Source organism: Condylura cristata, unplaced genomic scaffold, assembly GCF_000260355.1.
Source record: "Condylura cristata isolate star-nosed mole 26May11 unplaced genomic scaffold, ConCri1.0 scaffold00040, whole genome shotgun sequence".
Classification (NCBI taxonomy): domain Eukaryota; kingdom Metazoa; phylum Chordata; class Mammalia; order Eulipotyphla; family Talpidae; genus Condylura; species Condylura cristata.
Window position 1 is genome coordinate 9,252,959 of NW_004567141.1, and position 26,300 is coordinate 9,279,258.

General features: G+C 39.5%; 1 pseudogene across 1 annotated transcript; it reads right to left on the reverse strand.

Moving 5' to 3' along the window:
- Positions 1-5,581: 5,581 nt before the first annotated feature.
- LOC101632307 lies at positions 5,582-7,835 on the reverse strand (annotated as a pseudogene). Its single transcript, XR_001146118.1, has one exon. The product of XR_001146118.1 is annotated as a mitochondrial import receptor subunit TOM70 pseudogene (transcript).
- Between the last annotated feature and the right edge of the window lie 18,465 nt (positions 7,836-26,300).

Sequence of the window (26,300 nt, forward strand, 5' to 3'; positions counted from 1 at the left end):
CTAAGAATACTGTCTGTGTCTATATGTTGAATCTGTATGTCTTTTGCTTGTGTTGGCCCTGAGGTGTTCTAAATTGGTTTGGATGATGCCTATTGCTAGCTATTGTAAACAAACAAATGAAATTGTAATCTTTATGGTGACTAATTTGTTAAAAAAAAATCAACAAACTTGTATTGGCATGTATGTTTGTATATATTTTATTTATTTATTTATTTTTTCTTATTTGAGGTTCATAATGTCACCCAAATTGAGGTTTGGAATAACTAAGGTTTGGGGGGGGGGGAGAGTCTCTAGTTGTAAACTAAGGAAAATAGGAAAACTACATGGCTATGGTTTGAATGTCAACAATTGTCTTACTGAACTGAGCCAGAGCTTTCATGAAATTGGGATTGTCTTTTCTGTTATTTTTTTCTTCTTCTTCATATTTGTGACAAAGCTTCCCAGAATTCCAAATTGAATTGAAATTTGGTAGTTTGTCATTTAGTTCATTGAAGGAATCAAAGGTTCATTTGTGAACCTTAGTAGAGCTCCTGAGACACTCCACAAAATTTCTCCTTTTCCTCCTGGGAAAAGCATTCAGATCAATTTATCCAATTTGGTATTAATACTACAGTAAAATTGGGACAGAAGCATTGTCACTTGGGAAAAGGTAAACCTTGCACAGAAACACAACTGTTTACTTTGTTTTTCTAAAACATGTAAAAAAAAGGTATTTTTTGATATATATATAAATTGTAAAGTTGATCATTGTCTTGCCATATTATTAGTCTGCTATTGGCAGAAATTGTTTCTGGAAAAATTTTGATATGTATTTGATATGTATGTAAATTTTGAATGTTGATCATTGTTTTGCCATACTATATTTGATAGTCTAGTGTTTGCAGAAATTGTTTCTGAGGAAATTTGATATTCTGGTATTTGCAGAAATTGTTTCTAAAGAATACGAAAACCTTTTTTTGTTTCCAGTAACAGCTCTCAACAGATTCTAATTGATTGAACTTTTGATATTGGAAAATATTTTCCACAAGAACCAAATAGAGTGATTTTACTAAGTTTTTTTTTGAAATACTACTGACATTATTGTTTGTTTGATTCAAAGCCAGTTTCTTTTCTTTAAATGACCTGGATCCACAGGGGTGATCTGGTGATGGGAAACCCGCGGGGATTACAATCGAGATGAAAAAAAAAATGTGCAAAATGATGTAAAAATAAACTTTGTAATAAAAAAATAAAAAAAAAATGACCTGGATCTACAACAATATTCTAATTTTTTTTTCAACAGAGCTAATTTTTGTTTCTATTTCTTCTCTCCCCTTGATATCAACACAATATAAAAACTGTAGTAGTAATTTTTACTACTCACGAGACTGTTTTTGCGTAACTTCAACAGGGTATTTTGTATGTGTAAACTATAGAAATTGGCGATGTGCTTCAGTGGCTTTCCTTGGCATTCTCCAGGAACTTCAAACAGAGCTGAACGAATAAGATCAGCATCTGCTGCTTTGTTTGTAGGGTTCCAGAGGCCTCCAAAGAAGGTGAGGAAGCTTGCCTCCATTGGAAAGCCTGGACTGAACAATATTGAGCCCTGGTAACCTCGAGAAGAGGTGACCCCAGGTGGAATCTACTGGAACTGATGTTGTTCCTTAAGCCTACATCAACTGGACATCGACTGTTTGCTCTGATACTATGGACTATTCCAACAAGGCCATCTAAAAATTGCTCTTTGGTTTGTCTACCCTGTGATTTTATGCAAAAATAGAAATACAGTTAAATGTTAGCTTGAATTTGTAAGTACATTATTAGATTAAGTTGGAATCAAGGTTGAGAGAACTTGTTTTTACAGAAGTTAGACCAGTTTTTGAAGATTTTTGCTTGTTCCTGTTATTTTGATATACATATATTGCAACATTTTTTTCTCTTCACCTATAATGATGGACTATTTCACAGTAATGACCATCATCCTTGGCATTCATGAACACTGCTGGTGACTGCTGCTGCTTTTGCATATGCTGGAAACCTTACAAAGACTGGAAGTGTTACAAAGACTATCTATGAAGACTACACCCTGTGATCTGTGCCACCATAGATATGGTGGTATGAATCAAAAGGGGGGAATTGTTAAGGGGAAGGATGTCCTAAAGGAACTCTGCAGAGTCTTATGGACTCGACTGCCTACTCCAGTTTTCTGGACCCTACACACTACTCCAGTGATTTGAAACTATGACTCCCCTCAGTAACAGGGAGAAAACTGTGAGGATCCAAGGGCGAGGCTAGCAGGAATTCTGAGACATTTGGGGGGTAAATAGGGTGTGATTGGATCTCACACTCTCTCACTTGGGAAGCAACTCTCCTGATCTCGTGTATTCAGTCAGCCTAGCCTTACATTGTATCCCGCTCTCTTTCCCTGGGTTGTTTCCTATTCCTTTCCCCTTTTTGTAAATAAACCCGTTATTGACCATTTTGTGTATGCCTGCAGTATAACTGAGTTGTGAGCGTGCAGGTGAGTCCCCACAGATGGGTGGCCCAGTCCACTCTGGGCTACCTTGTAACAGTTTTTCAAAACAAAGCTTTCTCTTGCAAGATGGTACTGTGGCTTTGTAGGGCCCACGGGAAAACAGCATTTTCTCAGACTGTTTTTTGCTGTGACTGTCCAGCACAGGTGGCCTAGTAGAGAACATGCAGCCTTGAAATAATAAGGTAATCTTGATATATAGTTTGCATGCTTGAAACATACTTCTCTAAACTGGGCCCCAACTTGGCCCTGTGCTAGCTTTCTTTATAAATCATATAAAAGCTAATAGGTTTCGGGCCCTCCCTGGTGGTGCAATGTGTTAAAGCACAGCACTATGATGTGAAAAGCAGTTACTTCATGAATTCGATCCCCAGCCCCAGAGGTGACCCACATGGCGTGGCAGACTCTCCTAACCTGCCCACTGCTCCCCTAGCAGTGTACTTTGTCAATCTACCTGTTCTGCAACTACTCTGTCTCTGGTGAATCCTCTCACTGCCCCTGCACCTCTGGCCTGTACCCAGTTCTGTATGCATAAATAAATAAATCTTTTTTTTTTTTAAAGCTAATAGGTGTCTTACTGGCCACTCACAGGGATCAGGACCATTACTGTGGCCAGATCCCAGGGGCTACCACTGCTGGATGCTGTTGCTGTTGTTACTGCTGCTACTATTACTGCATTTGCTGCTGATGCTAACAGGGACTAAGGGCCCATTAAAGCCCTGGGAGCCAAGAGAGCCCAAGGGGGCACAGAGGGGCTGCCACTGCCAGGACCAGTATGGGGCTGTTGCCACCTGAGACACTGGACCAGGCTACTCCTGCCAAGCCAACCAAACAGACTGTGTTCTTACTACCTGTGTATGTCCTGTTGCTGCAATAAAGTCTTGTTCTTTCTTCCCACAAATGGGCTTTGTGACCTGCTTTTTCATCTAACATCACCGTGAACTAGGCACACTTGTAGCTGAGGCCCTATACATGGTGACAAGGATAGGATGGCATGCATAGTTCATAAATATGAAATACTTGGTGTCACAAACAGGATGCAGCATAGACAGGTATGGAGCTTAAGACTTGGACTGAGAGATGACTGGCCATGAGCATGTAGTAATTTGTGGACAGCTTCCTCTCTATGCAGGTAACTTCCCAGAGTGGACTAAGGTTGATGGGTCACCAGTGCAAAAAAGGAAGGCCCCCACATGAGCAGGGCCTGGACCAGCAAGAGCCACCCTATACATGGTGGAGGAGACAATGGGTCAGAAATGTGGCTGTTTGAAGGTAGAGATGGGCATGCTCCCTCCCAGCTTTGTAGGCAAAGCCACAGAAAGCACAGGAGCTGCAGGATGAGCTGGGCCCAAGGGAAGAAGGGGAGGTGAGGTTCAGACTTCCAGGTCCTTGTCCCAGGGCAGGTGGAAAACCCCATTCTGACAGTTTCTAGAGGGCAGGCATGCCCACATCCTGATAAGTCATGGATATGTCATGTAGTTGTTAAGTCACTTTGCAGATAGCTCTGTTCCAGTAGATCCTCCAGCAGGGTGGGCTCCAACTCCAGGACAAGGGTGCTGCAGAAGCATCTTGAGACCTCATGTGGAGAAGAAGGCAGAGGACTGACCCATTACTCCAAGACAGCAGATTCATCGAAGGAAAGGAGGACTTCAGTCTGTCATTTGGAATTCACCCAGTAGTAACACAAAAGATACAACTGATAAATTTGTACAGATAATTCCTCCAGAAGGTGGGGACCTTAGCAGCTTGGTTCTTATGTTTGTGAGACCTGGGAGTAGATGGGATCACTTGCATACCCCAGGAGATGGAAATGAAGGGGTAGCTGGCAGGCAGGGATGGCCTGAAGTAGTCTTGTGTGATGCCCAGCACTCTCAGGGCCACGCTGTTGTGCAGGAAAGAAGCTGCACCCAGCAGTCCAGTGAGCTGTGGCAGGCACATCCCTGCACAACACCTGCCCTGCAGACAGGCAGAGTGAAAGCAGGGCCAGGCAAGAGAGCAGCATGAAGCTGGTTGAGGGAAAAAGCCCTCACAGAATCTCTGGAGATGTGACAAAAGCTATTCTAGATAAGGCAAAAAAAATATCACCAGGGCAAAATAAATTTCAAGCAGTTACTTGGTAGTGGAAAAGGATGTCCCTCCCCCCCCCACACACAAAACAAACAAACAAACAAAAAAGACAAGCCTCTTAGAGACACAGGTACCTAAGTGTGGATAAATTTGCTAGAGGCTGCCAGACCAGCAGAAAAATAAAACCTAAAAAAAAGTAAGTAAAAGAGGGACAGAGTGAAAAAGAACAGTAGATGTAGAAAAACAAAGGGAGGAAAAAAGAAACTAAACATGAAAAAAAGAAAAAAGAGACAGAGACTTAATAAAAAAACAAACAAGAAAGTGATATGAGAGAGAGAATATAAAAAGGAGACATATTAAAAAGCTCTAAGAGTAAGATTAAAAACAGAGATTGTCCAAAATAAAGAACTGTTATAAATGAGGATGCTGTAACTCTCCAGTAAGGTGCACAAACCATGCTTCTTAAAGACCATTGTGTGTAGACCCTGGCTGGGCCAAAGAAGATGATCTTTTACTTTGAAACAGGGCAAGGGCCAAATAACCCAGCCAGGAGGGATGGATGGGGTCTGGACCTGTGGAAGAATCCACCCTATGGACACTTTGTAGCCAAGGAGTCCTGGTAAGGGTGGTACTTTCCCCTGAGGGTTGGGTGATCAACTCAATGGTGTGTCAGGTGAATGTGCCACCTATCCAAAAGTAAATCTACTCCAGGACTCATCGCTCCAGACCATGGCTAGAGAGATATACCAGGGCCTGTGGCTACAGACTGTGGCTAGAGAATTTCACCTTAGGAAATGTGTGGTAACGGCAATGTTGCAAAATGTACTGAACATTTGCCTATCCAACTGGAAGTCCTTAGGCAAATGACCAACACCAGGTAGTACCAACTGCTAAATGGCCATAAAGAGGTCATGGACACTACTGGTATTACAATAAGTACAACATGAACAAAGAGAGCATGGTGGGGTTTCCATGACACTGGCAACTTTTTTTTTCTTAACAAATCAAAGTTTTTTATTTGCATGGCTGACTGTCATTTGTACTCATTGCAACTTTAATAGCCCTTTAAGGTTCTATGCTTTTGTTATCCAAGAAATAAAAGCTGCAACACTTAAAATTTCCTTCAACAGCCACTCCTACACACCTAAACATGAAACAGATGTAACAAGTGACAACAGCACACACTAAAATACTAAGTTCCATCATTCAACACAGTCCATGAGTGTCTGTAGGATTCTGTTGAAGAGGGGGTAACTTTTTCTAAAAAGAGGGTCATTTTCCTCCCTCCACCCCTATTTTAAAATGTTGGTGATTTTAGTCTGTATTTCTTTGCAACTTTTGTCTGAGCATGGGCAGCATCACAGAGTGAGTACAGATGAGCAATCTCCATTTCCGATTTGGCCAGGTTAATAGCCTTTTTGAACATGTCAATGGCTTTCTCCATGTTTCCTCTTTGTACTTCAATACTTCCCATGGTTTCATAGGCAAACTCACATTTATTGTCGATCTCAATTGCCTTGCTGATAAGCTCCAAACCTTTATCCAGATCTTGCTTTCACTGAAGTTGAAGTAAACCTTTATGAATATAAGTTGTAGCATTATCTGGTTCCAAATCAATACATTTATCATACATTTCATCAGCTTTAACAAACTACTGTTGATCTGTTAATGCCTGAGCATACAGTGCATATCCCTTAGCACACCTTGGAAATTTCTTTATGACTTCTTCAAAACCTTTCATAGCTGCTTGGATTTGTGAAGAATTGTTTCCTGTATATGCCTGACGATATAGTGCAAAACATTTCTGAGCCTGTGCCAGAGCAGATTAAGGTCTTAATCTAATACATTCATCAAAGTCTCCCACTGCTTCTTCAACTTGATTAAACAATATTTTCAGCTGTCCTCAGTGGTGATAAACATCTGCATTCTGAGGATCAATGTCAGCAGCCATGTTAAAATCCTGAGTAGACAGCAAAGGCTGCTGCTGCTGCATGTATATGCTGCCTCTTTGAATAAGTGCATTTGCTCAAAGCTTCACATTAGCTTCTTTCAAACTGATGACCTTATCTAAATCTGGCTTGGCTACATTGGCATTGCCAATAAGTAGGTAGAAAGTGGCACGTAGTAATAATGCTTCTGCGATGTATTTGCCTTGAGCATCTATGTCTTTTGAGCATTCACTTATGATTTTATCATAGTTTTCTTCTTCCATATATTGTTTGGCCTTTAAATATCCAGAATTTTCTTTCACTTCTAAAGCTTCCCCTTCCTTATCTTTATCTTCATCAGACTTTTCTCCTTTAAGCATGGGCTGAGAAATTATATTATCCATGAAAAAACTGAAATAAGATTTGATAAACTGTGGAGATGGCATCAGATGTTCACGATTCTTGTATTTTTCTTTGGCTTTCTCTTTTCCAAGAAGTTTAAGAACTTTATCGGCTAACAGCATGCTTTGTTGATTTTGGAATCTTTCTAATATACACACAGCAGTGACGTATTCTAAACATTCCTTCTTATTATCTAGCTTCTCCTGGGCTTTTGCAGGTCTAAAGAGAGCTTTCACATATTCGGGATTAAGTTCAACAGCCTTTGTGCAATCTTGTGCCACCTCTTTCCATTTTTGCAACTGTTCAAAGGCAGCAGCTCTGTTTTGATAAAACGTGGAACGGTCAACGTTCTTCTCTGTAGGACACAAACTGATAGCCTCAGTATAGCACTGAATAGCTTGTTCATTTTTTCCTGCTTTGAAATACTTGTTGCCTTTGTTCTTGGTTGCTTGGGTTCTATCTAGAGAATTCATTTCCAGGTGAGCACCGGGGCCTTCAAGGTGTCCGCTGCCCGGTGCTGGACTGACTCTGCCCTCCAGGGTCGTATGTTCACTGTTGCACTTCAGGCCACTGGTGTCGCCACGACCTCTGGCCTCCCTGCGCCACCGCTGCTGGCTCCATAGATACATGGCACCCACACCTAGCAGCAGGGGTGCTCTGACCTCCAGGGCCAGCTGCCATCGCGGCAGGCCCCCAGCGCCCGGGCCCGCCACCGCCACCGCCCACCGCAGTACCCGAGCCGAGCCGGACGCAGCCGCTGCAACCACCGCCGCCTCCATTGGCTTAGAGGCGGCCATGACGAGTGTCCTCCACCACCCCCTTTCTGGCCTTTCTGCCGGTCGCGGGGCACCACAGTCACCAGACAGCATGCGAAGGGAGACAGAAAGAAGGGAGCGAAGGGAAGCTGTGTGCGAGCGAGCACGCTAAGCAGGGCACTGGCAACTTTTTTACAAGGAACTCAAAGATGAGTAACTATGCAGGTATCACTGAAAAAAGCATAGTGTGGATGGCACTCTTTGTTTCCTGACTTAGTCATATCATTACTGAGAATTAACATCCAATAAAATGTCTAGTTTGAAGAATAAAAATAAGACAATGTGAGGCAGCTATAGTTAGAGATAATGGAGTTAAGAAAAACTATAGTTGGAAACACTTCATCTAACAAAAGAGAAAAAGCCTGGAGACCACCACCAACCCGGGAAAGCTAGAGACATCTGAGAGGTCCAGACAGAGACAAGTGGGCCTCTTGGCACAGGACACAGTACTGGGTGTGAGCCCCTTTGTTGTGCTTCCCTCTCCACCCCCTCCTGGAAACCTGCAGGAAAATTTAACTGGTCTCACTTACCAGGACATCAGGGGGCTCCTCCTAGGATTGGTCCCTACTTCAGGGCCTCCTGGTACTCTTACCCCTCAAGTGCAAGGAGGTCTCAGGAGCTCCAACAACCTCCCAACTACTTCACAGGCCCAGAAAGAGTACTAATCTTCCCACACCCACATCTGCAGTTCAATCCATGCTCTTGTGTGCTCATTTTCTTTTACTCTTCCCACAACACTCTACAAGGGACATAGTACCCCTACTCAGCCCTTTGGTCCTCCCCAGCAAGCCAGACTAGAACAATAACGCCTAGCTCACTGAGCCATCAGAGTCCTGAGAAGAAATTGCCCCCCTATCTGTTTGTGTTTTTATTGGTTAGTTGGATGTCTGTTGTTCCTTTCCATCTCTCCTATCTCTGTTTCTATTTCTCCTATCTATCTTCTTCCTCCCCTTTAGCATTACCATTGCTATTTTCTCTTCTCTTTCTGTTACACTCACTCCTCTGTCTCCTTTTCATTCCTCTTCCCCCACCTCATCCTGTTAGTTTGTTTCTCACCTTTGTTCTTTTCACATCTTTGTATCATCCTTCTCTTTCCTTTTATCCCTTCCTTTCACTCCCAGTATTCTTCTGAGACATGCCCAGAGGGACCTAGTAGTTCGACAGAAATGTACATCTAATCCAGCCTGAAGATACCTCCCAGTAGACTTGTCCTTCGCATGTGTCTAAAAAGCAGTGCTCTACATGAGACTTTTGACTACCACAGGCTGAGATATTGAATCCCATACTACTTAGAGGGGAACAGAAAACCAGAAACTCCTAGAGCAAATAAAAGCGCAAGACAGGCCCTCCCTGGTGGCGCATCGGGTTAAAGCACAACACTGAGAAGCTAAAGCCACTTCCGCATGAGTTCGATTCCCCGCCTGCCCCGGGGGTGACCACATGGCGTGGCAGACCTCTCCTGACCCGCCTGCTGCTCCCCTCAGCAGTGTACTTCGTTGATCTGCCTGTTCTGCTCCCCACTCTGTCTCTGGTGAAGCCTCTCGCCGCCCCTGCACCTCTGGCCTGTACCCCAGTCTGTATGCATAAATAAATAAATCTTTTAAAAAAAAAGCGCAAGACAATGTCTACTATAACTGAAGAGTGTCCAGAGGTGCACCCAGATGAGAACTGCAAGCCGCCCCTCCCCACTCCCAAGTCCAGTAGCCCCCAACACCCATGGAAGAGTAACAGGAGCTACCACCTGCCTGTAGCAGAGTTACAGCTAAAAAGAGAGAAGGGGGAAGCTACAATAGCCCTCACCTACAATTCTACCCACCAGCAACAGTGGCTCAGACACTAAACAGATGCATCCACACCTCAGTGCAAATCAGAAGTCATGCCCACCAGCACCAGGAACATTTTGAAGAGAACAAAGCCAAAGGCTAACAATGGGAAGAAAGAAAAATATAAGTGGGAGCAATATTCCAACTAAAGAAATTCAACCTCCAGAACCCTATAATATGGGCATGGAACAATATCTCTACCTACAGGTGTGGAATTTTAAAATTTCATTATGAATATGATTAAAGAGTTAAGAGAAAACCCAAAGAGAGTTTTATGTAAGAATTATATAAGAATTAAGAATATAGTCAAATGAACTGAGGAATGACAAAGAATCCCTAAAGAAGAAAGTAAAGGAACTGAAGGGTATTCAGAGATTAGAAAAAGAGGTCAAGGTTTATAGGAAAAGCCATGAAAATAGCATAGAAGAAATTGAAGAATGAATCAGTACTCATGAACATACAGACATTAAAAGAACCAAAATATAAATAAATAAAAAGAAAGAGACGTACAAAGGAAAAAGAATGAAGAAACATTTTTGAGAACTCTCTGACACAACGAGGAAAGGAAATATAAAAGTTATAGGAATCCCAGAAGTGAGGGGAAAGAAAATATTCAAGGAGATAATTGAAGAGAACTTCCCAAGAATGAAGAAAGAAATGACAATAAGGCCCTCCCTGGTGGCGCAGTGGGTTAAAGCACTGAGGAAGCTTACGCCACTGCCGCATGAATTCGAGCCCCACCTGCCCCGGAGGTGACCACATGGCGTGGCAGACCTCTCCTGACCCGCCCTCTGCTCCCCTCATTGTACTTCGTCAATCTGCCTGTTCTGCTCCCCGCTCTGTCCCTGGTGAATCCTCTCACCCTCTGCATCTCTGGCCTCTACCCCAATTCTGTATGAATAAATAAAAAAACTAAAAAAAAAAAAAGAAGAAATGACAATAGACATATAGGAAGCCAGAAGAACACAAAGTTACCACAATAAAAGGAAAACTGCAGCAAGACATATAAAGTTTCCAAAAGTCCAAGACAAGGAAACTGACAAGACAGATGAAACAGATAACCTATAGGGGAAACCAATTAAACTAACATCAGACTTCTCCAAAAAAATAAAACACTATGGGCAAGAAGAGAACAGAGTGAAATGTTTAACAAACTGCAAGTCAACAAATGCCAACTAAGATTATTTTATTCTGAAAAGCTCTACTTCCTCTCTGAAGAAAAAAAAAAAACACCTTCTCAGATACACAAAATCTCCAGAAATTCATTACTACTAAGCCCCAACTCCAAAAAAAAATCACAAGAAGCCCTAAAGCCAAAACCAACAGAGCAATGAATAGGAAGAATAGAATAAGGTAAGAAATAAAATCACAAAAAGGGAACAAAATGTCAAATACGATGCCAGTATCAGTATTGACTCTAAATGTAAATGGCCTAAACTCACCAATAAAAAGGCACAGAGCTGCAGGCTAGACTAAAATAAAACAAAATCCAACCTCTTTCTGTCTACAAAAAACACATTTAACTGCAAAAGATAAACATAGACTGAAAGTAAAATGTTGGGTCCCAGCCGGGATGAGCCTCTCCAACCACCCTCGGAGCTTAAGCACAAGATCATAACAGGAAGAAAAACATCCTGTTTTGTCTGCCACCTGTGTGAGTTGATCAACCTGTGAGTGGCTGGTCAATATCTGCCCTGATCACAGTGAGGCATGTGAAGGAGACTTCCTCTGGCCCCCAGGCCAACACCCTGGTACTAAGGGTATAAAAGGGAGGCTGGAGAGAAAAATAAAGACGTTTGCTGCAACCATCTACATGAGCTGATTCTTCAACCTCGACGTCCCCCTCTCAGACTCGTATCCCTGCCGTGCGGGCGCGGCAGTAAAAGGTTGTAAAACAACCCTACAAGCAAATGGACCAAATAATGAGGCAGGAACAGCTATACTTACATCAGGTAAATAGACTTCAAACTAAAAAAGGTAAAAAGAGACATGGATGGTCACTACATTATGACTAAGGGGACAATAGGTCAAGAAGACATAACTCTCATCAACATATACTAACCAAATGAAGAAACACCAAAATATATCAGGCATTTATTATCATCTCTAAAAACAGACAGTAGAGAAAAATACATATGTAGTAGAAGACCTTAACATACCAATCTCACAACGCATAGATAAATGAGATTATTAAAAAAAAAAAAAAAAAAAAAAGGCAAGGACACTAGAGCTCTAAATAAAATAAGGACCTAGACCTCATGGGCTTAACAGACTACTGTAGGCCACAGCACTAAAAAAAATCCAAGTACACATTTTTCTCAAGTGCACATGGATTGGTCACATACTGAGACACAAGACACACATCAACAGATATGCTAAGATCAAAATCATACCAAATATCCTCTCTGAACATAAAGACTTTAAAATAGAAATAAATCATGAAAAGAAAGCAAGAAACCCTCCTATTTCATGGAAATTGAAACCCACACTGCTAGAAGACCAATGAATCAATGAGGAGATGAAAAAGAAATTAAAAAATACTTTGATATGAACAATGATAAGGACACAACCCTCCAATACACATAGAAAACAGCAAAAGCAGATAAAAGATGAAAGCATATAGCAATAAAGCTCAAATGAAGAAACAAGAAAGAACTCAAAGAAGGAATTTAATCTCTCATCTTGAAGAACTGGAAAGAGAACAACAACAAAAAAGCTAATAGAAGAAAGGAAATAACAAATATCAAAGCAGAAATAATTGAAATAAATGTTAAAAAAAATCAATCCAGGGCTCTCCCTGGTGTCCAACAGGTTAAAGCATTGCATTATGAAGCTCTCCAAAGCCACTGCAGCACTAGTTTGATCCGTGGCTAGGGAGCTGACCCACATGGCATTGCAGACCTCTTCTGACCCACCCACTGCTCCCCTCAGCAGTGTACTTTGTCAAACTGCCTGTTCTGCTCCCCACTCTGTTTCCGGTGAATCCTTTCACCCACCACACCTCTGGCTTGTACCTAAATTCGGTAAGCATAAATAAATAAATCTTAAAAAAGAAAATCAATCTAAAATATCAACAAATCAATGGTTGGTTTATTGAAAAAACAAACAAAATAGACAAACCTCTGGCCAGTCTCACAAAAAATGAGAGAATGCACAAGTAAATAGGATCATAAATAAAAGAAGAAAAATTACAACAGACACTGCAAAAATCAAAAGAATAATTAGAGATTACTATGAACAGTTACATGGAAACAATTTCAAGAGGGTCAAATTCTTAGAACTATACAAACAGTAATCAAAATCCTCCTCAAAACAAAAGCCCAGGATCAGTCAGCATCACAAATGAATTCTATCAAATGTTCACAAACTAACTAATGCCTATTATACACAAACTTTTCAAACAATTGAAAAGAAAGGAATACTACTATGTGTTTTATGAAGCCAACATTATACTAATAGCAAAACCTAACAAGGGAAACATAAAAAGTAAACTACAGGTCAGTCTCTCTATTGTACACTGGTGTAAAAATCCTCAGTAAAATTCTAGCCAACAGAATCCAACAATACATCAAAAAGATAATTCACCATGACCAAGTGGGATTTATTCCAAGGACACAAGGATAGTTCAACATCTGAAAATCAATTCATGTAAACCAGCATATCAACAAAAAGAAAAATGAAAACCATATGATCATATCAATAGATGATGAGAAAGAAATCCAAGTCCACATTTTTTTTCTCAAGTACACATGGATTGATTATATACATCATGTCATTCACAGCAACACGGATGGAGCTGGAAGGGGTTATGTTTATTGAAATAAACCAGGAAGAGAAAGAAAAATATTGGATTATTTCACTTATAGAAGGAATTTAGAGGAGCCAAATAAGGGATCAAAAGAGAATAATTATAATAATTATAAAGAAAATAACGGCAATTCTAAATCAAAGACATTCTGCAGGGGAGGGTGAAGGAAAGGAGTCAAAACAGGATGGGAAAACACAAGGGACTATGGTGATGGTGCATGGGTAAATTGGTAGTGGGAATTTTGCAGGGGCTACATCTGAGAGGAGATAGCATACACTGTACAAAAATGAAGAATGATGTAAAGTATGCATTTTTTTTAAATAAAAAACTTTTATCATGTTTTCTTCAATTGTCTATATTAAAATCTATCAGAGATAAACTATAGACACTGTTCTGGACATTAGGGTGGGCCAGGCACCCAGACCAATTACGTATCCTGGTATGCATTATTGTAATGTTCTGGACATCCTGGTGCCCGGGTATCTGAACCACTTAAGTATCCAAGTATCCAATATCACCCTTGTATACCAGCCTGACCAAAAAAAAGGGCATGACGCAAGAATTAGAGCCACATCAGTTTCAGAAACTATATAAGCCCAGAGCCCCCCTTTCTTGCAGATGCCCTGCTGGCTTTACCAGTGCGCTGGCCTCTGCCCAAGAGCTACACAAACCTTTTTCTCAATAAACTCTCACTCAATATCCAAACTAGTCCTTTATGGTCTTTCTTGATCGCTGAGGTTTACAGGAAAACATACACAAATGGCTTTCTAATAACTGAAGACTGATAAAATTTTGAATTTCTCAGTTTAAATCTTAATATTATTCTCTTTTATATGCTTTGTATTGGACCCCTATTACCTTTGAGTTTAAATTTGATAGTAAATTTGTAATGCACCATTAAAAAATAAACAACCACAAGCTATGCAACCTCTATCGACTGACATATTCCAGATAGAGACAGAAGTGCTCTGAAAAATCAGAATTTCCACACTAACTTATGTTATGACCTCCCTTTTTTGTAATATTGAAGATCCCCGATCGGTGGGGTATCTCCCTGTAGAGACCCCCTGTGGCCAAATCAACAGTCAGAGTCTCTGGATGCAAAAGCAAGAGGCAGTTTATTCATGAACGCTCGTGGGCGCATCAGTCCTCGGTAACTGAGCGCACCCCTTCTGTGTTTCTGGGGCTTTTTTTACCTAGCGCAAAAGCGGTGTTACAGAAGCAGACGCATAGTTACAGGGTTTCTTTGGCTCGTTGGATGGGGCGAGGGGGAAGGGGAGTCAGAATAGTCCATGATCTTCCTGGTGGGCCGACACAACCGGGTCATGGGACCCCTTGCCCAGTTTCAGTTTGGTCTTATCCGGAACATCTGATTGTTTTCCTGGCTTGTTTGGAAATGAGTCACGGACCTCATCTCCTGCAAATGCAGGCCGGGGGCATAGGCTGCCGATACGGGCTATCGGCCACAGGCATCCTGTTTTGTGACAGCAGGGGTGGGGTATGGGGCCTTGTTCAGGGAGGTACAAAAAAAAATGGCGTTACAATGGTCAAGTCCCTTTCAACAGGGTTTTACAATATCAAAATATTCTAAGCAGCCATCAGCTTGCAACTGAATTGCCTTAGCCTCATAAGGCACTGCCTGGCTCAGGTGAGCAAGTGCTGCCCCAAGACAGGAAATTCCTCTAGAAAGCAAAAAATAATATTACAACTGGCTGATTAATAAAAGCAATTATAACAAAATCAATATTGTCAGACAAGGTAGTACTAGAACATGATGAAAAATAATTAAAGTTCTTTTATTGCCCACATGAGAATCCAAATCTTTTAACTCTCTTACTTAAGCTTTTATTGCTCAGTCTTTAAATGAGGAATCCTACTATCTCCCTTAGTGATTTATGTACCAGAAAACTCTTCCACCCTAATCTTCGACTTGACTTTACCCTCTTTCACAGCTTCACCTTGGCCTGAGACCTCACCTTATCCCCCTTCACATCTCCAGCCCAGTCTCCACCCTAATCCTCGAATTTACTTTACCCTCTAAGATATCTCAATAAGAATGAAGATCATTAAGTAGCATTTAAGGTTTAAAGGGACTTTATTTTAGCCAATCATCACTGTGGTATATATAGCAACGTTAGCCTTAAATTTTATGAATTTATGTACCTATCTTAACTTTAATAGATTGATTTTTAAGAATAATGAATGTTATATCTCAGCTAAAGATTAATATGACACTAAACTGTTCTTAGAAAAAAAAGATGATTGTAATCTCTCAACCCAGTTCATGTGCTGATGTCATCCCACTGCTTGCTCCTAATGTATAAAATAAACTTCTGCTAAGAGCAGAACAGGAAGACTTGCACCCAACTCTGATTCCCGTGTCTTCCTCACGCCCGCTCTTCTTTTTCTCCTTTCCCCCCATTTTTAGGAATCTCCGCTCACCAATGCCGCTCCCACCTTTGAGACCCTGCCTGTTCTGCACCCCAACAATCCGTGATCGGGACGGTCACCAACAATTTATACTTTATTTTTTCAACTTATTTTCTTATATCACTATTCTAAGACCTTAAACATTTTCTTTGGCTTTTCTATTGCTTATGCTATTCCATTTCAAAAATAACCTTTTCATTTGACCCTAAATTTTCCTTAATGCCTCAAATACCTATTTCTCCTTTTAAAAACAACACTTTATTTTATTTGCATGAAAGTCCACCTTAGTTTTCGAACTTCTAGGTTGTAAGGAATTGCAATAACGATTATATCATCAACCTCTTAGATTAAAAAACTTAGTTACTTTTCATAGTTTCTAAAACACATGATTTAAAGTGTTTCTTTTAGGTTACATATGGCATAATTTACTAATAGACATTATATTCCTCAGCTCCTGTGCAATGCAATAAAAATACCCCAAAATAATAAGCCTAACAAGAGAGGTAAAGGACCTATAAAAGAAAATTATAAAACATTGTTAAAAGAAATAGAATACACAAAGAAATGAAAAGATATCTGTTGCTCATGGATTGGAAGAGTTAGTATTATCAAAATGGCCATCCTACCAAAAGTAATTTACAGATTAAATGCTATTCCAATAAAAATTTCAATGATTTTTTTTTTAAATACACATACACAACTGGGGTACAGGCCAGAGGCTCAGGAGCAGTGAGAGGCTTCACCAGAGACAGAGCGGGGAGCAGAACAGGCACATCGATGAAGTACACTGCTGAGGGAGCAGCGGGCGGGTCAGGAGAGGTCTGCCACACCATGTGGTCACCTCCGGGGCAAGCAGGGATCAAACTCATGCAGAAGCGGCTTTAGATTCTCAGTGCTGTGCTTTAACCCGCTGCGCCACCAGGGAGAGACTCAATGACATTTTTTCAAAGAAATAGAATAAATATTAATGAAATTCACATGGAGCCACAAAATACCTCAAATAGCCAAAGCTCTCCTGACTAAAAAGGAGTGGAGATATCACACTCCCAGACTTCAAACTATATTGCAAAGCCATCATAATTAAAACTGCATTGTACTGGAACAAATACAGACACAAAGACCAATGTAATCAAATAGAAAGCCCATAAATAAAGCCACAGGCTTAATCGGCAACTAATCTTTTACAAAGGAGCAAAGAAAATACAATGGAACAAAGACAGTTTGTTCAATAAGTAGTGCTGTGAAAACTGGACAGCTACATGCAAAAAAATAAAGCTAGACTAATACCTCACACCATGTACAAAAAAAAAACTCAAAATGGTTTAAATAATTAGACATAAGACCTGAAACCATAAAAATACCTAGAATAGGCCCTCCCTGGTGGTGCAGCGGGTTAAGGCACTGCACAAAGAAGCTTAAGCCACTTCCTCATGAGTTTGATCCCCGCCTGGCCTGGAGGTGATCCACATGGCGCGGCAGACCTCTCCTGACCTGCCCGCTGCTCCCCTCAGCAGTGTACTTCGTAGATCTGCCTGTTCTGCTCCCTACTCTGTCTCTGGTGAATCCTCTCACCCTCTGCATCTCTGGCCTGTACCCAGTTCTGTATGAATAAATAAATATATCTTAAAAAATACCTAGAACAAAATGTAGACAAAACACTAGATGACATACATCTCAATAACATCTTTAAAGACATTACCTAAAGCAAAGTGAAGAAAAAGATAAAAGCTAGGACAACATCAAACTAAAGTGTGTCTGTACAGAAAAAAAAAACACATTAATCAAAACAAAAAGATACCCCACTGATTGGGAGAAAATTTTTGCACACAATCTTAATGATAAGGGACTAATCACAAAGATCTAATGAGATTCAATAACAAAAAAACATAAACAACCTAGTCAAAAAGTGGGCAGAAGAGCTAAAAAGACACTTTTCCAAAGAAGAAATATAAATAGTCAACAGGCATATGAAAAAATTTTCAACATCACTTATAATAAGGGAAATGCAAATCAAAACCTTACACCAGTAAGAGTGGCACATATTAAAAAAAAAAAAACAAGCAACGGGCCCTCCCTGGTAGTGTAATGGGTTAAAGCACAGCACTGAGAAGCTAAAGCCACTTCAACATGAGTTCAATCCTGCCCCGGAGGTGGTCCATATGATGTGGCAGACCTCTCCTGACCCGCCCACTGTTCCCCTCAGCAGTGTTCTTCTTCACTCAGACTGTTCTGCTCCCCACCCTGTCTCTGGTGGGTCCTCTCACTGCCCCTGCACCTCTGGCCTGTACCCCAGCTCTGTATGCATAACTAAATAAATCTTTTAAAAAAAAAAGCAACAATAAATGTTGGCAAGGGTGTGGAGAAAAAGTAACTCTCCTACACTTCTGTGGTAATGCAAACTGATCCAACCAGTATGGAAAGCTGTGTGGAGGTTCCTCAAACTACTAAAAATGAATCTGCCATATGACCTGTCAATTCCACTCCCAGGCACCTACCCAAAGGGCAAAAAAAAAACATTAATTAAGGAGGACACCTGCACTCCTATTTTTATTGCAGCACTAATTACAATAAGTAAGCTATGGTAATAACCCAAATGCTCAAAAATAGATGCCTAGATCAAGAACATGTGCTATATATACAAATGGAATATTACTTGGCAATCAAAAAGGACAAACTCATGTCATTCACAGCAACATGGATGGAGCTGGAAGGCATTATGTTCAGTGAAATAAGCTGGAAAGAAAAAGAAAAATATTAGGTGGTTTCACTTATAGGAGACATGTAGAGGAACCAAATAAGCAATCAGGAAAAGAATAACTAAAATAAATTAAAAATCGAAATCAACAGGCAAATATAAATCAGAGACATTCTGTATGGGAGGAAGAGGGTGAAGAATAAGGACAGGCATAGGAAGAGGACAAGAGACTATGGTGATGGTGCATGGATGAATTGGTCGTGGGAATTTCATGGGGAAATCAAACATTGTACAAAAATGAAGGATGATTTGATAAATAAATATGTATATATATTTTTAAAACCCAAAATAAATTTTAAAAGCTCATAAACTTTAAAATTAAATGAAGTCCCTTTATAAAACTTAGGAAAACCCTGTTCCTTTTTTAAAATTTTCTTACATTGTGAATTTTTGTGTAATTGGTTTCTCCCCTCAAGAGTAATTGGTTTCTCCCCTCAAGAGTATTCCCTTACAGTTCTCCCACCATCATATCAACATAAATTATCATCATCATATTCTCTTGTGCTCTTCCCTCCCCTGTTTTGAGTCCCCAATCTCTCCCACTCCCTTGCTGCATGCCTGAGATAGTCATCTTGCAAACTTTGTCATTTTTCTTGACATTTTGTTCAATTTCTCTATATTCCTCATATTAGTAAAACTATTGATTTTTGTCTTTTTATTCTGGCTTATTTCATTTAGAATAATTGGTTCCTCTCCATCTCCACCCAGATTGTCAGAATGGCCTGAGTTTGTCTTTTTTGACCAATGAGTAGTATTCCATTGCACATATATAGAACTTTTTGATACAGTCATCTATTTTGGGGCATTTGTGTTGTTTCCACGTCTTAGCTACTATAACACTGCCATAAACATAAGTGTGCATGTTTCCTTTTGAATTACATTTTTGTGTTCTTTGGTAGATTTTTAGCAGTGGAATAAGTCAATCATAAGGTAGGTCCGTTTTTAGTGTTTGGAGCTGAGATCTCCGCAGCTGGACTTGTCTGCATTCCCACCATCAGTGTAAGAAGGTTTACTCCCCACTTCCTTATAGGCATTTATTGTTTTCAGGTTTTGTTTTTTCTTTAACATGGGCCATTCCATCAGTGTGAGGTGTTATCTCATTAAGGTTTTCATTTATATTTTCCTGAGAAGTGATGCTGACATTTTTTCATACTCCTGTTGGCCATTTGCATTTCTTCTTTGGAAAACTATCTTTTTAACTCTTTTGCCCATTTTTTGACTGGGTTGTTTGCTTTGCTTTTGCTGAGTTATGTAAGCTCTTTGTAGAGCTTTGATACCAGTTGCTTATTTGTTTTATGGTGTGCAAATATTTTCTCCCATTCAGAATGATGTCTCTTTGCTTTGGTTACTATCTCTATGTGTAGAGGAGGTTTATAGTTTTAAAGTAGTCCCAGCTGTTTATCTTTTCCTTTGTTTTCCCTTGTTCCTAATGATAAGTTAACAAATGTTTTTGAGGTGCATTTAATGAAGTGTTTTTCCTGTGTTTTCATCTATATATTTTATGGGTCCAGCTCTTACATTCAAATCTTTTATCCATTTTGAGTTGATTTTTGTAAATGGTGAGAGATAGTAGTTTGCTTTCATTCATTTACATGTCCAGTTTTCCCAGCACCATTTATTCAAAAGACTTTGTTCCAGTGCATATTCTTTACTACTTTGTCGTAGATTTATTGACTATATATATATATATATATATATATATATATATATATATATATGGCTATCAATTTGATTGCACTGGTGTTTGTTTTTTTATTCCAGTACCATGGTGGTTTTATTATTATGGCTTTGTAATATTCTTCTGACCCATGAGTAGGTGATGTCTTGACATATCTTTATGTATTCCTGTATTTCTTTTAACAGTGTTTTATAATTTTCCTTGTATAGGTCTTTCACCTCCTTTGTTAAGTTTATTCCCAGGTATTGAATTTGGAGGAGTACAATTGTAAACGGATGTTTTAATTTCTTATTCACAACTAATTGTTTGCATATAGGAAGTTATTGATTTTTGTGTATTGATTCTGTAACCTATTGATTTGCAAAACTAGATTATAGAAATAATTAGTTTTCCCAGGGATTTCTAGGGCTCTGTCTATATACTATCATCTCAGCAAATAATGATAGTTTTATTTCTTTCCCTACTGTGGACTATTGCAATCAGGTACCTGAGCATGGGAAAAACTGAAAACAATAATATTGGGACATGGGGGACTGAAGAGTCAATCCATCAGCCTTGTCCTTTATTTTTCTCATGCTTTTATACAGTTTTTGGAGGTGATTACATGCAGAAGATTAATCACCAGGGATAGTTAGTACTGAACATGTCTACTAATTACAGATGGTCTGTTTATAATATACAGACCTCCCTTTTACTGTGTTTACTATCTAATCTACTTTTCGCTAACATATGTACTTATTATTTCCTGTGTGCCTGGCTGGGTTTCAATGCCGAGTCTTCTCAAGGGCTAGCATATCCTCCTGGTTCCAGTCACACAGACTTGGAGGCTATTTATAGCTTCTTTATCATGAAAGTGTTCTTAGCATTCAGGTCATATGGACCTTCACCTTGGAGTTCAGCTGCCTGATCATTCTCCACACCCTATGTAGACTCCTTGTATATCTGTCTCTTGCCTAATTGCTCTTGCTATGATTTCCAGTATTATATTGGAAAACAGTGGTGAGAGTGGATATCCTTGTCTTATTCCAGAGTTAAAGGGATTCAGTTTTTCATCATTAAGAATCATGGTAGCTGTGGGTTTGCCCAAGTTCAACAATTCATTTGAGATGGATAAATTCCTACAACTTTACAATCATCCAAGGCTTGCCAGAGAAGAAATAGAACATCTAAACAGGCCAATTACAAGCCGCGATATTGATACAGTAATCAAATCTCTCCCCAAAAACAAAAGCCCAGGACGAGACAGCTTTACAAATGAATTTTACCAAATGTTCAGAAATGAACTAGTGCCTGTCCTACACAAACTTTTTCAAAAAATTGAGAAAGAAGGAATACCACCAACCACATTTTATGAAGCCAACATTACACTAATACCAACCAAACAAGGACAACACACACAAAAAGAAAACTTCAGGTCAATCTCTCTCATGAACACTGATGCAAAAGTTCCTAAATTAAATCCTAGCTAATAGTGTTGGAGTATAAAATATTGCCGCATTCAATAACGACCGAGGCCCATGTCCAATGCAAAAACAAACGAGACTTTATTAGGCCAGCTCGAGCCAGGATCCTTCCTTTACATGCCCTGTCACAGCAGGAACACCCCTCAAGGAAGGATCCCAAAGATCTACAGAGTGGGGTTTATAAGGGCAGTTAGTGGGCTGGGGATTTTCCACTGAGTATGTCCGTTGGTGGTGGGTGCCTGCAAATTCCTGTTTGTCCAGATGTTAGTGACACAGCAGGCGCTGGAAACTTATCTTGGTCAAGCAGGCATATCTCTGGGAACCCACCCGGCCAGCACCTTCTAGGAAAAATGGCTCTGGAGCTGTCTAGTGAGAACTTACTTTTTACAACATTCCCAAATAGAATCCAACAATGCATCAATAAGATAATCCACCATGACCAAGTGGGATTTATCCCAGGGGCACAAGAATGGTTCAACATTCAAAAGTAAATTAATGTAATCCAACACATCAATAAAATGAAAACCATATGATCATATCGATAGATGCAGAGAAACTCTTGACAAAGTCCAGCATCTATTCATGAGAAAGGTACTTGAAACTCTTGGGATAGAAGGAACATACCTTAACATAATAAAGGCCACATAGGACAAACCCATAGTTATTGTCATTCTCAATGGTAAAAAGCTGAAATCCTAAACACAAGGATGTCTACTCTCACTACTGCTTTTCAATATAATACTGGAAGTACTACCTAGAGCAATAAAACAAAAAAAAAGGCATACAAGGAACCCAAATAGGAAAAGAAGACATAAAATTATCACTGTTTGCAGATGACATGATGATATATATAGAGAATCCTAAATTCTCCACAGAAAAACTTATCAAAATATTAAACCAGTTTAGTAAAGAGCAGGATACAAATCAACACACAAAAATCAATAGTCTTCCTGTATAATCACTCTGAAGAAGAAGAAATTTAGAAAACCATTCACTTTATAATTGAAATAAAAAGGTCAAATACTTTAGAATAAACCTAATAAAAGAGGTGAAGGACCTCTATAATGAAAAGTATAAATCACTGTTCAAAGAAATAGAAGCAGACACCAAGAAAAGAAAGATCCCTTGCTCAAGGATTAGAAGAATTAACAATAACTGAAAATCATCCTACCAAAAGCAATTTATAAATTCAATGCTATTCCTATAAAAATTTCAGTGGGCCCTCCCTGGTGGTGCAGGGGGTTAAAGCACAATACTAAGAAGCTAAAGCCATTTCAGCATGAGTTCAAACCCTGCCCACCACTGAGGTGACCACATGGCATGGCAGACCTCTACTGACCCATCCGCTGCTCCCCTCAGCAGTGTACTTTGTAGATCTACCTGTTCTGCTCCCCACTCTGTCTCTGGTGAATCCTCTTACCGCCCCTGCAATGCTGGCCTGCACCCAGTTCTGTATGCACAAATAAATAAATCTTAAAAAAAAAATTCAATGACATTTTTCAAAGAAATAGAAAAAACACTGATGAAATTCATATGGAGCTACAAAAAACGTTGAATAGCCAATGCTCTTCTGAATAAGAAAGAAGGAAATGGAAGTACCACACACCCAGTCTTCAAACTATACTTAAAAAGCTATCCTAACTAAAATTGCATGGTACTGGAACAAGAACAGACATATAGACCATTGGGATCAAATAGAGAATCCAGATATAAATCCACAGCTTTATGGACACTTCAGTTTTGACAAAGGAGCAAAGAATATGCAGTGGAACAAAGAAAGTTTGTTCAACAAATGATACTGGGAAACCTGGGTTGCTTTATGCCAAAAAAAAAAAAAGAAGAAAGAAAAGACTCTAAATTGCTATTTTGCACCATACAAACACACACACACACAAACTCAAAATGGGTTAAAGACCTAGACATAAGACCTGAAAACATAAAATATTAGAAGAAAATATTGGTGAAACACTACACAACATACACCACAGAAACATCTTTAAAGATACATCATCCAAAACAAGGGTAGTGAAAGAAAGGATAAACAGCTGGGACTACATCAAATTGAAGAGCTTCTGTACAGCAAAAGAGACACTACATAAAACAAACAGACACCCCACTGACTGAAAGAAAATCTTCTCACATAATACAAATGATAAAGGACTGCTCACAAAGATATACTGTAGGTCTGCTAAACCAAAGCGGCCTATCCAGCCTCCATTTTGTTCCCTACAGTTCTGTAACAAAGCAAGGTCAGAAATGCCTGTTCGTAAGAGCCCAACCCTATAGATGACTTTCATGTCAATTAAGAACATAAAGCTAGATCATCCTGGGAAGGGTGTGCATCAAGAGGTATGACTGGGAACACCCAGATGGCTGAGGATGGACGCATAAACTTACTCCTGACTTATACATCATAAGGGATATATGACAAAGCACCCCAGAAGCTGATCAGTGGAATGCCTTATTAATAGGATTGAAATCCTGACTGGGGGCCAGGGCTGTACCCAAATACTAAGATGAGAAATACAGAACTGCCCTACCCCTCCTTCTTTTACTTCTCCCTTTTCATTTGAACTTCCCCTTTTGACAAATATTTTATCAATTCTTTGTCAGTGTGGTGTTGCCCTATGCAACAATATACAGAAAACTGATGAAACTCAACAAATATAGAATGAACACCCCCATGTGGCAGGAGAGCTACAAAGACACTTCTCCAAAGAGGAAATGCAGATGGCCAACAGGCACAATGAAATACCACCTTACACCAGTGAGAACGGCACAGATTTAAAAAACAAGCAACAATAAATATTGGCGAGGGTGTGGAGAAAAAAGAAATGTCTTACACTGCTGGTGGGAATGCAAATTGATCCAACCACTATGGAAAGTGGAGGTTTCTCAAATTGCTAAAAATGGAGCTTCCCTATCATCCAGCAATTCCACTTCTAGGTATCTATCCAAAGGGCACACAAGCAATAATTCAAAAGGACACTTGTACCCCTATGTTTTGCTGACCTATTTACAATAGGGAAGATGTGGAATCAACCCAAATGCCCAAAAATAGATGACTGGATCTACACAATGGAATATTGCTCAGCAATAAAAAAAGATAATAAACTGATGCCATTTGTGTTAACATGGATGGAACTGGAAAAGACCATGCTTAGTGAAATAAGCCAGAAAGAAAAAGAAAAATACCAGATAGTTTCTTTTTTTTTTTTTTTTTTTTTACAGATTTATTTATTTGTTCATACAGAACTGGAGTACAGGCCAGAGGCTCAGAGGCAGCGAGAGGCTTCACCAGAGACAGAGTGGAGAGCAGAACAGGCAGATCGATGAGGTACACTGCTCAGGGGAGCAGCGGGCGGGTCAGGAGAGGTCTGCCACGCCATGTGGTCACCTACGGGGCAGGCGGGAATCGAACTCATGCGGAAGTGGCTTTAGCTTCTCAGTGCTGTGCTTTAACCCGCTGCGCCACCAGGGAGGGCCAGATAGTTTCACTCATAGCAGGAGTGTAAGGATCAGGGGGAATGAATATATATATATACACACATATACATATAGTAATTGTATAAAAGTAAAAAAGAACATCACCTAACAACTATAAACCAGAGACATTCTATGGGAGAGGAGAAGGGAACAAGATCAAAACTGGGGTGTGAAAAGCACACGGGACTATAGTGATGGCAAATGGGTGAAATGGAGGTGGAAAGTCCATGGGGATTCCAAATAAGACGAAAAAAATGTACAAAATGAAGAATAATGTTAAAAAAGTATTTATCAATAAAATAAAAGATAAAGAAAAAAATTCAAACCTAGAAAAAAAAATCATGGTATCTGTGGGTTTGCTGTGTATGTTTATAATGTTAAACATATGTTATATGGCATATGTTTATAATGTTAAGGCATGTTGCTTTTATCCTGAGTATTTCAAAGGTTTTCATCATAAATGTATGTTGGTCTTTATCAAATACCTTCTCAGAATCTATTGATATGGGCATGTAGTTTTTCTTTTTCTTTGTGTTTATATATTGAACAATGATTGATTTTCAGATGTTGAACCATCCTGGAATAAATCCCACTTGGTCATGTCTTATAATCTTTTGATGCACTGTTGGATTTAGTTTGCTAAGATTTTACTGAGGATTTTTTGCACCTGTGTTCATTAGGGAGGTTGGTGTGTTGCTTTCTGTTATGGTTGTTGTTGTTTTTGTTTGGTTTTTTGTATTAGTAGTGTTTGTTTTGTATAATGTATTTGGTAGGATTCCTTCTTCCATAGTGTTTTGAAAGAGTTTTTGTAGGGCAGGAACTAGTTTTTTGAACATTTTATAAAACTCACTTGTGAAACCATCTGGGACTGAGCTTTTGTTTTTGGTGAGGATTTTTTATTATTGTTTTAATTTACTGCTTACAATTAGTTTAGTTATAGATTTCTTTTCTTCTTTATTCAGCTTTGGATGATTGTATAGTTCTAAGAATTAGTCCACCTCGTGTAGATGTTGATCTTGCTTGCATACAAATGTTCACAGTCATCTGTAATTATTCTCTCGATTTTTGCATATCTGTTTTAATTTCTTCTTTCACTTATGATCTTATTTATCTGGTTCATATTTATTTTTCTC